This window comes from Python bivittatus, unplaced genomic scaffold, assembly GCF_059951505.1.
Source record: "Python bivittatus isolate LINGU-HERP-01145 unplaced genomic scaffold, Pbiv_v1 ctg000780_np1212, whole genome shotgun sequence".
In the NCBI taxonomy this organism is placed as follows: domain Eukaryota; kingdom Metazoa; phylum Chordata; class Lepidosauria; order Squamata; family Pythonidae; genus Python; species Python bivittatus.
Genome location: NW_028277108.1, coordinates 4229751 through 4242032, shown reverse-complemented (window position 1 = coordinate 4242032; position 12282 = coordinate 4229751). Strand labels below are relative to the sequence as shown.

The following is a 12282-nucleotide window of genomic DNA, read 5'->3' as shown; positions in this document are numbered from 1 at the left end:
ATGATGTTCTAAAGAAGTTTGGAGGGAAAAAAGCCATTACTAAATAGTAGGCAATATCTTGGCTGCATGGGTGTGTGTGTAAGAGAGAAAGACACACAGCGAAATTTAGCAAAAATCTAATGAACAAATACAAAGGCAAATAAGTACTTTCTTGCATTTGCTGTCTTCCAACGGAAAAATTGTACTGGAGATAACAAGAAAAAAAATATATTCTGCCCTCTTTCTCTACCCTCTGCCTGCCTATGGGTCTACAATTAACGATGTGATGAATGGCTTCCTCCAGCATGAAAAAGAAAAGATGGGGGTGGAGAATGCATTCATTACACAAGCAGGGAGGAAACCTCACCAGCAGATAGCATTTAATGACTTTCAGAATACAAAGCCTTATGGGCAGAGAAACAGGTATTACAAGAAAGAGTACATGGAGAAATTGTTTGCAAAAATGGCGGGTAGGAATGCCACCTATTCCAATGTGTGCAGGTGACAAATGAAAATATTCTCTCACTGCCCCGGGAATGGGGAAAATCCCCAAGGAATCTGCTGTTTCTTGGGGTGTCCTGTGATAGAATCCTCTGGTTTCATAACGCTAGTTGCAGATTTTGAAACTGCTGCTACCAACTGCAAACAAGCCAGACCACATTTATTCTTCAGAAACCATATGTGGGAAATCTGGCCCATATGAACCACTTTGAACCAAGGCTGAAAGTTGGAAAGGGTACCTGCTAGGTCAGAGAATAGAGAAATATAGATGTGGCACTGTGTATTTGCCTTTTCATAAATAGCTTGGTTTTTCTCAGGTTTCTGCACGGTCTGGAAGGAAGTTAGCACCTTCCCAGTCTGCCTTCAGCTACAATGCTGGGCCAAGCTGCTCAACATAGGAATTATACCCATATCACCCTAAGTCTTTCTTGTTTTTGATCTCCAGGTGATTTGTGTTCTGAATTCTCTTGTATTTTAACAGAAGGAAATCAGGGTACACACACACACACGTATAAAATAAATAGAGAGAAGCCAGGGTAAGCACATATTAAAAAATATATAATAATACGAACCAGTAACAGCATGAATTGACAGGAACATTTCTTGGCTAGGAAAAGGACTGAGATGGGCCTACCCTCCAGATGTAATGGGCTGTGAGAATAACCTTGGGAGACGGAGGAAGAGCTACAGCCACAGATAAGAGACATCTCAGCCCCCAGGAGGAATGGGGACATGAAAAGCATCTCAGAAGGGACCCTCCCTAGTTCACCAGAAAGCAAAGGCAAGGGGAGAGAGATGTGCTTTCACACTTGCAAGACCTGTTACTGTAACCTTACAATAAACATTGTGTTAATCCTCCTGGTGTTGGTTTCCTGTCTGGTCCACCTCGAAGGGCTGACATCAGCCTGCCCCCAGTACTTGGCACTGCTGCTTCTCCTCTCATTCACATATACCTGCGTAGTGCCTCCGCAGGGGCTGACTTTCATGGTTGCCCAAAAGTTTTGCTGCCACCACGTTGTGGCAATCCAACGCCAGCCTGGTGGCTTAAGCCTGGAGGGGGATAAAAAAATAATAAAAAGAGGCGGACACGCAGCTTCCCCCGCCGAGCCGGCCGTTCGGTCCCTTTCCTCTGAGGCGTCCGCCTTTTGCCCCACCCCATCCCCGTTAGTTCGGTGTAACTATAAGCCCGCGCGCGGCGCCACGCCCTCGCCTTGCCAGGGGAGAAATGGGGGCTCCTTCCGCGGAGGGACCCCTCCGGGACGAACGGCCTCTCGCGTGAGACACGAAGCGGAGCCGGCGGCTTGGCACCGCTCAGGGGAGGAAGCGGCGGTGGCGAGGCCAGGCGAGTGGGTGCAGCTGCTGGGCCGGCCTCGGCCTCTCATTGTTAGGTATTGTGGCGCGGCGGCAGCAGCAAGCGGTAGCGACTGCAGCTGATCCGAACAAGAAGAGCGCCAGGCGGGCAACCTCCCCGCGTCGACGCGAATCTGGGCACCCTGCGCGGCGGCGGCGTAATGGTAAGCGAGCCGCAGGGCGCCGCCCGCCTCCTTTGTGTATCTTTCTTGAGCGCGAGGGATGGGTGGCGGTGTAAGGAAGCAGGAAGGCAGGGCTGGCTTTGCTGCGCAGAGATACCGCCGGGAAGAGAGGGAAAGGAAAGGAAAGGAAAGGAAAGGAAAGGAAGGGAGGAGACACGCTGCGGGAAAGCTCCGGTGCGTGCGTTTGTGGCGGCGGCGGCGGCATTCTCCATTGCTCGTCGCCACGCTTTGAGCTTCCGGCGCCTTTGGGCTGGCTGCGGCTTTGGTCTCACCTAGCAAGGAGGACCAGCTTCTCGTGTTTTGTAGCGCTGCAGTGGCAGCGCCTATGAGTGTGGCGTTTGGGGGCGGGGTGGGATAGAGCGTGCACGGCTTCTACGAGAAAACTGCTCTTTTTTCCTCCCCAATTGCGGGAAATTGGTGCAGCCGGATCCCAGCGACGAGAGATCGAGCGGCAAGGGCTTGGGAGAACCGCCGGCTGCGGTGGTGGTTACCTAACGTAAGGGTTCTCCCCCACCCCGCCGATGCATCAGCCTAGACCGGGACCGGCGACGGCTTTGGCCGTCCCGGGGGGCATATCCAGCCCCCTGGGATGAGCAATTGCTACTTCTTCTTCTGGCAGGTGGTGCCCGCGCTCAAGATTTACTGCATGCTTCCCTTCAGGGCTGAACCTTTCCCTTGCTTGTCCTCAGCAGTTTGGCATCTATTACTGCGAGGCACGGGTGGTTTCCACCGTGATGACTTTGAATGAGGTCCCATGGCTGCGAGAGCAGAAGGAAATCAGGGTAATGTGTAAAGCGGCACTGAGGAGATCCAGGAATACTAATTGCCTGGAAGGCCCTATTCGAAGCAGATAATCATAAATTGCTTTATTTATATATATATATAGAGAGAGAGAGAGAGAGAGAGAGAGAGGCTTAACAATTCACAATAACTTTACATTTTGGCAGAATGAAAGCTGTGTTCTATTTCCAGTTAGATTCAAGAGTGATTAACATAGTCAAGAGTAAATTCTGGCTTAGCAATTCTTGTCCTGTTTTATCACAGGTGATTTGAAATGATACCTAGAAGTCGCATTGCTAGAATATAAAGAAAACAGAACAGAAATGTTGATTCCATGCAGTTATGCTGTCCTGAACAGTATCCCCCTCCCTTGTAAACCGTCCAGATGTACAGTATTGGGAATTCAGCTGCCAGAATGGCCTGCAAGTTCCAGTACGTCTGGATAGTGCCTGGTTGGAAAATGCTGGCCTGCAATCTTGGCCTAGCTTGTCCTCATAACATTTTGAACAGACTATAGTGTCACTTGCAGTAATATGTTTTGAAAAGCCAATAAAAGAGAAATGTTGTTATATCATATTACACAAAGACATGTTTACCATTTCTACACTGCATCCACAAAACGGGATAAATTATCTCATATAAAATTGCTAACATGGCTGATAGGACTAGGATTGGATTAAGTCTGAAGGGAGATAATCATCTTGAACAATTCAGCAGTTCAGGATCATAAGATTCCAGACTACAGTACAGAGGATAATGTCAGGCAGAAGCTTTTAATAAACAACTAAAACTCAGTTTCAACTATAAAAGCTTTACATTTTAGATATTTATGTGTGTTTTTGTTACATTAGATGCATAAAGCCAAATTTTACCTTGTGCATTACCTACAGCTTTGTTACTTTTTAAAGAAAACTGGCTGGTTTCTCTCTACATCTGTTTTCCATCTTTCACTGGAGGGAGGAGAAATCCAGGTAACATTAGAGTGTTATATTAAAAGGCTGGTTTACCATTTAATTGTTTCATCATCAAGCAGCTTTAGAGCAGTTTTTTCCTACTGTAACCGTTTCCAATTATGTGGACAGCAGTGGCTATGCTGGCTGGGGAATTCAGTGAATTAGAAACCCCATCATCTGGAAGCTGCCAGGTTTGAGAAGCACTTACTCTAAAGGAAGTTCTGGTTTATTTATAATTCGTCTCTTAATTTTCTAGGGCTGATAAATCACTTCAGTGATGAATGCCTTTGAATGGTATATAGCCCAACTTTCATAAGTCAGGCAAAAAAACATGCACATCCATACCAACAGCCAGTTTGGTGGTGTGGTTAAGGAATCAGGCTGGAAACCAGGAGACTGTGAGTTCTAGTCCCGTCTTGGGCACAAAGCCAGAAGAAGGAAATAGCAAACCACTTCCAAAAAAGCTTGCCAAGAAAACTGCAGGGACTAGTCCAGGCAGTTGCCAGGAGTCAAAACTGACTCAAAGGCACAAAAAGGAAAACCACATCAATCATATGGTTTTGATTGATTATGTGCCATCAAGTCAGTTTTAAAACCACACTCATCTTCTTCCAATCCAGCTTTCATCAAGATATATTCTACTCTACATGTAGGTAGAGTAAGGAAAGACTATGCAGCCTCATCTCATCCCTATGACAACTTGGAGCCAGTTTGTTCCGCCATGTTCTCTCTCTACTGTGGCTTCCTGAGGTATGTATAGAATTCATATGAGGACAGAAAGATGTTCTGAGATTCCCGTTTTTCTAAGCACATTCCACAGCTTGACATGATGAACACAACTGAGAGGCTTTTCTGCAATGGAAGTGTATGTTGACTTTTCTTTGGTATTCTTTGGCTTTCTCAGTTATCCAGCCCGCATCAGCAAAAATAGTTTTTTAATGAGATGGGCGGTGACAAATTTGATATATAAATAAATAAATGATGTGTCATGTTCCTTGACCTTTTCTAAAGGCTTGAACATCTGGTATTTCTCTTTCTATGTAGGGCTTAATCTGTGTTGGATGATCCTGAGCATTATTTTGCTAGCATGTGAAATTAAAAACAGTATACAATAGTTCACACATTTTGTTTAATATGGCTATATAAATTGACCTCTTCCCATCTCTTGGCCACTGTGTCATTTTCCAGATTTGCTGGCATATCTTAGTTAGATATGTCTTAATCATCTGTACTGATTCTTCTTCTGTTGCTAGCCATATTTCTGTTGCTATTCTATCTGTTCCTGTAGCCTTCCAACTTGATGATGAGCAGAGTGTTAATCTCACTTCATCTTTGAACCTTATAGGTTCTCCTAAGCAGGAAATACTTTTAAAGGTATCTTGGATGCTGACACCTTTACTGTACAGAATTTCAGTATCAACCTTTCATCTTTGTTTGATCTTCTTTGAATCAGTTGTCAATTGGCATCCTTTAGCTTACCAATTCAAGGTTGGAACCCATTTCTGAGTTCAGAGATCTTTTGGAAGACCTTCTTTGTTTTTCCATGTCTGTTTCCAACTTCAGTGTCTTTATGGATGTTGTTGTAATACTGCTTCTTGTCTCTTCTAACAGTTCCTTGAAATTCTTTATTACTGTAAGTTTGTTCCTGAGATCTTTGTATTTCTTGGCTTTGGCTTCTCTTCTCTTCTTAGCAATTTCCACAGTTTGTTTTCTTCTGTTTCTTGATTATTGGCAGTTTCTTTTCACATTCATCCATAACAACTTCTTTAAGTTTATTACAGAGTTTCTCTTGTTCCTGATGAATAAGGTTCAGAACTTCAAAGCGATTCCTGATGTTCTCCTTGAAAATAGTCTGTATATGCTCAAGATCATATCATTGAAACTAGTTGGGTTTCTTCTTCTATTTTTGCTTAATTTGGAATTTGCATGTGAGCAATGTATGACCTGTTCTACAGTCAGCCTCTGGCCATATCTTTGCTGTTGTAACTGAGCCCTTACACCTTCTTCTACCAATAATATAGTCAATTTGATTTGGTTCTTTGAAGACAGTGCTAGCTATGAAGAAATCATTGGATTGGCAGTTAATAAGTTGTTCCCCTAGGCCATTCAGTCCAAAACCCTTTTCTTCCTTGATATTTCCAATTTTAGCATTCCAGTCTCCAGCCACAAGCAGCACATCTTGCTTGCATGTTCTATGAGTTTCAGATTGAACTTGATCATAAAATCCATAAACCTCCTCTTCATCAGTGATTGGAACATAAACTTGGATAGTCATAATATTAAACAGTTGTCCATAAAGTCTTATTTCTATTATTCAGTCATTAATTGGATTGTAGCCAAGTACTGTTCTTGCTGTACTCTTCCTAACTAGAAAAGCAGCACTTTTCGTTCTTTGTTTTTCATGTCCTGAGTAGTAAACAGTGTGAACTTCTGACTGAAAGTGTCCAGTTCCAGTCCATCTCAATCTGCTGATGCCTAAGATGTCAATTTGCAGTTGTTTCATTTCATCTTTCCTTGTGTTGAGTTTTCCCATGCTCATACCTCTTACGTTCCACGTTCCCACTGGAACTCTGCCTTTGCAGCTTCAGGTTTTCTTTTCCTGTATAGCAGTATCAGCAACTAGATAACCCAAAGGCTTTCATCTAGCCATGTCATAAGCACTACTAGTACCCTGAGTGATCCTTAGCTTTTCCCCAGTACTGTAGCACATTGAGTGCCATCCAACCTGAGGGGCCCATCACCCATCACTATATCATTAATTATTTTGTATATATTATATAGTAATATGTTGATATCATGACTCACTCTAAAACCAACGAAGTATCAGTTGGAGCCTAGTTTTCATATATTTAGTCTTCTATGTTTTGTGTGGGACCCTGTAACCAGACAGGGCTTTTGACTTCAGTACCATGAACAGTTTATTTTTTCCTCTGCTGTTTTTCTCTTCTTACCGACCTGGAAATCTTGAAACCATGCACATTTTTAGTGGTCTTTGAGTGGATCTTATAAAATATATTACCTGATATGGATTTTATAATAAATAGAAATGTTATTGAAGCTTTCTTGCAGTCTTGTCCATAATCATATTCCACTTCCTTTACTAAAACAAGTAAAAGATGTCCAAGATTTATTGCCAGGCAGGCAATATACCAGACTGGTGTTTTAGTTTTAGTTTTCATTTTTTTAAATGTGGAATTTGGGATTAATTTGTAATACATTTTGGCAGAATTTGAAACATAATTGAATGTTGAATCATAAAACCTTATTATAACATTGTGCACCCTATAAAATAGCCAGCTTGTAACAAACTGACTGAGGAAAGGAATATTGTTTATATTTCCATGTGCTAAGTTCAGAACTGATAGTCATGGATCTTACCAGCAGTAGAAGCAGTTGCTGATAGTTGTAATATTGCTAGTAGTGTTTACATAGTTGTCACAATCATACAATATCCTCTACCATCTTTGGCATGCAGACTTGTATCTTCAATTATTTTTGCATGGACTGAATCTGTTTTCTAATTGAAAGTAGAAATTAAGCCCTCCAGGCTTCATACAACTGTACAAAACACTGTTATTTTGGGGGAGTAAAAATCTTCTCTTCTACTTTCTGTGTTTCATTGTGAAGAGGAACTGGGATTGTGTCTCTCAGCCTGCCTGAATAGACAGTCATAAAACTAACTGTGATTAGCTAACTGCATGCAAAAATGTGCATCAGTGCATGAATAGCTTGCTCCACATTCTGTGCATACTGTATATTAAGACAGGTCCGCATTTTGAATATGGCTCAACAAATCGCATGCATATGTCAGAAGCAAATAAAATCTAATTGATTCATAAAACTAATTTTTAATTGAAAAATAAAGTAATAATAACTTGGGCAAAGGTTACTTCCTGAGAGTCATAAAGGTAAGCTAAAGACAGTTAGTATGGAATGTTGGATGAAATTAGATTTTTGTCAGGACATTCAGTGTACAAGTTCTTGTTCTGCCATGAAACATACTCTTTGATGTTAGATTAGTTGCTCATTCTCTAATTTAATTAACAAGATTGCAGGTGGGAAAACAAAATAGGATAATTTTCATATGTCACCTTTCAGTAGAATATGCATGGTGTTTGCATATAGAATAAAAATCAGATAAGTAAGTTATGTGGGTTTTTAATGTGTTGGTGTCATGTGATGGAAAAGCTATGATTAAGCATTGTGCAGTTTAAAATAGGAAATGTATTAGCTAGAAACTTTTCTTTTGAACAGAAGTTATGTTGGTTTTGAGTTGGGATGGAAAAAAACCTAATGTACCTACAGTGGGGCAAAAAAGTATTTAGTCAGCCACCAATTGTACAAGTTCTCCCACTTAAAAAGATGAGAGAGGCCTGTAATTTTCATCATAGGTATACCTCAACTATGAGAGACAAAATGGGGGAAAAAATCCAGAAAATCACATTGCCTGATTTTTAAAGAATTTATTTGCAAATCATGGTGGAAAATAAGTATTTGGTCACCTATAAACAAGCAAGATGTCTGGCTCTCATAGACCTGTAACTACTTCTTTAAGAGGCTCCTCTGTCCTCCACTCGTTACCTGTAGTAATGGCACCTGTTTGACCTTGTTATCAGTATAACAGACACCTGTCCACAACCTCAAACAGTCACACTCCAAACTCTACTATGGCCAAGACCAAAGAGCTGTTGAAGGACACCAGAAACAAAATTGTAGACCTGCACCAGGCTGGGAAGACTGAATCTGCAATAGGCAAGCAGCTTGGTGTGAAGAAATCAACTGTGGGAGCAATAATTAGAAAATGGAAGGCATACAAGACCACTGATAATCTCCCTCGATCTGGGGCTCCATGTAAGATCTCACCCAGTGGGGTCAAAATGATCACAAGAATGGTGAGCAAAAATCCCAGAACCACACGGGGGGACCTAGTGAATGACCTGCAGAGAGCTGGGACCAAAGTAACAAAGGCTACCATCAGTAACATACTATGCTGCCAGGGACTCAAATCCTGCAGTGCCAGATGTGTCCCCCTGCTTAAGCCAGTACATGTCCGGGCCTGTCTGAAGTTTGCTAGAGAGCATTTGGATGATCCAGAAGAGGATTGGGAGAATGTCATATGGTCAGATGAAACCAAAGTAGAATGTTTTGGTCTAAACTCAACTCGTCGTGTTTGGAGGAGAGAGAATGCTGAGTTGCATCCAAAGAACACCATACCTACTGTGAAGCATGGGGGTGGAAACATCATGCTTTGGGGCTGTTTTTCTGCAAAGGGACCAGGACGACTGATCCGTGTAAAGGAAAGAATGAATGGGGCCATGTATTGTGAGATTTTGAGTGAACACCTCCTTCCATCAGCAAGGGCATTGAAGATGAAACGTGGCTGGGTCTTTCAGCATGACAGTGATCCCAAACACACCGCCCGGGCAATGAAGGAGTGGCTTCGTAAGAAGCATTTCAAGGTCCTGGAGCGGCCTAGCCAGTCTCCAGATCTCAACCCCATGGAAAACCTTTGGAGGGAGTTGAAAGTCCGTGTTGCCCAGTGACAGCCCCAAAACATCACTGCTCTAGAAGAGATCTGCATGGAGGAATGGGCCAAAATACCAGTAACTGTGTGTGAAAACCTTGTGAAGACTTACAGAAAACGTTTGACCTCTGTCATTGCCAACAAAGGATATATAACAAAGTATTGAGATGAACTTTTGATATGGACCAAATACTTATTTTCCACCATGATTTGCAAATAAATTCTTTAAAAATCAGACAATGTGATTTTCTGGATTTTTTTCCCCATTTTGTCTCTCATAGTTGAGGTATACCTTTGATGAAAATTACAGGCCTCTCTCATCTTTTTAAGTGGGAGAACTTGCACAATTGGTGGCTGACTAAATACTTTTTTGCCCCACTGTATCAGTCATAGTTATATCAATTGAAATACTAGTATACTATTACTTATTTTGATTATATGAGAGGCCTTTCCATCTGTTGGCTGTGATTTGATTAGAACATAAACGTCTAAGGGAATGTTTAGAACAACCCATTTATCTGAATGAAATCTATGGAAAAGAAGTTTACGAAAGTAAATTCTTCATTGCAAATTGATAATCATGTCCCTTGGTACTCTGCTATGGCTGACCAAAGTTTAGCTTTGAAAATCAATGGAATATTTACATTATATTGAGATAGTACTGACTACTGTAATAACTTTTCTAGTCTTGATTCTGTAACTATGGTTACTTCAGATTCAGCTTGTTTTCTTTTGAAGATTTGCATGATCAGTCTGATTGTGATTTTCTTAGCCTCTTTACACCCTGTTTAGGTGTGAGGGCATATTCACTTTTTAAACTTCTGTTAATATTAGATATTACTGTAAGAAGTTACTGAACATACAACATTTGTATAGACGGTGCAGATGATCAGAATTAGTCTGTTAACCAAACTGTATGCCCACTTCTTGTATCGTAAGGTACAGGATTGCCTGGATCAGGAGAATTTCCTAGCACATGCACAATCAGGATTTAGGGAGCGCAGTTCCCCAGTAGATTAGTCTTACAATTCCTAATAGAAAAATACACATATGGGCAACATCACCCCCTATATATTGCCTTTATTGACCTAAAATCACCTTTCAGTTCTGTTCCAGGGGATAGTCTTAGGTGGAAGCTGTCTCTCACATCCATGGACCAGCAGCTACTTTTTCTAATTGGAATGATGCATAAAAATACCAGCACCCATGTTAGATGTGACAGAGCTGGCTACCTAACTGCAGACATACCAATATGTTGAGGAATGAAACAGGGTGGTATTCTAGCCCTCTCTGTTGTTTATTTTATGTGTGTATTCAGTTGTAGGTATCTTAAACAAAAAGAAATTCCTGCCTCCTAAATTTAATGGTAGACATTTAGCAGTTCTGCCATGTGCTGATGACGCAACAGTGCTTTTGCATATATATATAGATGAGCCTCAAGGGAAGTTTGCAGGCCTTCGTGGAATTCAGTAAGGAAGAAGGGTTATAATCTGTCAATCCAAAAGCCTAATTATGGTTTTCTCAGGAAAACCTAGCTGCTATAAACATCAGTGGCAAACTGGAAATAATAACATCAAACACATCTCGGTATTTAAATACCTTGGAATAATTTTTTCAAGCCTCTGGAACTTGGTGGCAACAAATGAGAGCCATCTCTGCCAAAACAATCCTGGGCTTTTTTTATTCTAAAGGGAGTAAGGCCACCATCCAACTTAATAAAGCTAAAAGTGTATCTCAAAGGTTGTATGATGCCCAGGTATGTGCCTATAATAATTCACAGCTCTTAGATATTGTCCAGTCTAGGTTTTTATGAGCATCCTTCCAGGTTCCATGCTGTGCCTCAAATGTAGTTTTTGAAGTAGTTTTTGTTTTATATTCTATTTCTGCTTTCTTTTATCGTCTTTTATCTATTTTTTTCTTTCTAAGTTTTAACTTTTTAAGTCCTTATGACTGATACACCATTTTTGTGGTATTTGGTTGACCCTTCTGTGTTTTTATCTTGCTAGTAAAATAGATTTATTCATTCTATATTACATACTTTTTTAAACTAAGTTTTGAGAAATCTTTTTTATTTATCATGCTATCATCTATAATGCATCTGTTGCATTTATGCTTTTATGAAGTTAAAATATAGACTTTGTTAATTTAAACATTGTGTGATACCATGTTTATTTTATTTGCAGTACCTTATTTGAAGGTGATACATATTTCTATTTAAATGTCAGTGTTCACTACACTTTGTTGCTGATTTGGTTAAAGCCACAAACAGTTCTGAACTGATATTTTGGCTGCTTTCATTGCTACAGTCTAAATCTACAATTATTATATCTTCAATATCTTTTCTTCTCTGATGTAGTTTTTATGATGAGGGCAACATAAGTTAACCTGCCCTTGATGAATAAGCACATTTTTACCAATTTGATCTATTGTTATCCAGTGTTGTGAAATACATGTTATTTTTCATTCTTAATTTGGCTTAGGTGAAGATGAGTAAATGATCCATGTAAGTAAAAGGTAAATGAACAGTTGAGCAGTCAAAAGAATTTGGTTGGTTGAAATAATAATGGATAATTTTTAAAGCACCATGGTTAGCCACAGGAGGAATTGAATCATCAACAGGATTGGAATTTGTGACTCACCACACAGTATTATTGCAATTGTGAAATAATGAAGTTATATTTCAAACATGTTATCTTATATCAAGTATAAGTCATGCAATTTCAGACATTAGAGATAACATTTCCAGGTCACTTAACTAAGGATAAATGTTGCAATGTCATGAAATTTATTCATTAGATTTCTGAATTGCTGCAATCAAGCAACTCGTAGTAGTCTGCAAAGATAATAATAAAATATATAAACGAAAGGTATCTACAGTATAATAATGCAGCAGTTACAAACATTAAAAACAACAGCCTTCAGGTCTTTCAATGGGTGTACCATTGGAAGACCTGAAAGACCAGGTTAGGGACAGATCGCCATGCAGAAAATCCATTTATGTGGTCACTGAGAG

General features: G+C 40.5%; 1 protein-coding gene across 2 annotated transcripts in view; it reads left to right on the top strand.

The window, feature by feature from the left end:
• Nucleotides 1-1619: 1619 nt before the first annotated feature.
• The window catches only part of STAMBPL1 (STAM binding protein like 1), a 32486-nt gene continuing 21823 nt past the window's right edge, over nt 1620-12282 (top strand). Inside the window, exon 1 of one of the 2 annotated variants that reach the window (XM_015890421.3) lies at nt 1620-1994. The gene's annotated coding sequence lies outside the window, so the exon portion shown is untranslated. Of the gene's footprint in view, nt 1995-4307; nt 4496-12282 lie in introns of those variants that run through there. The other variant, XM_025175002.2, reaches the window with a different exon arrangement.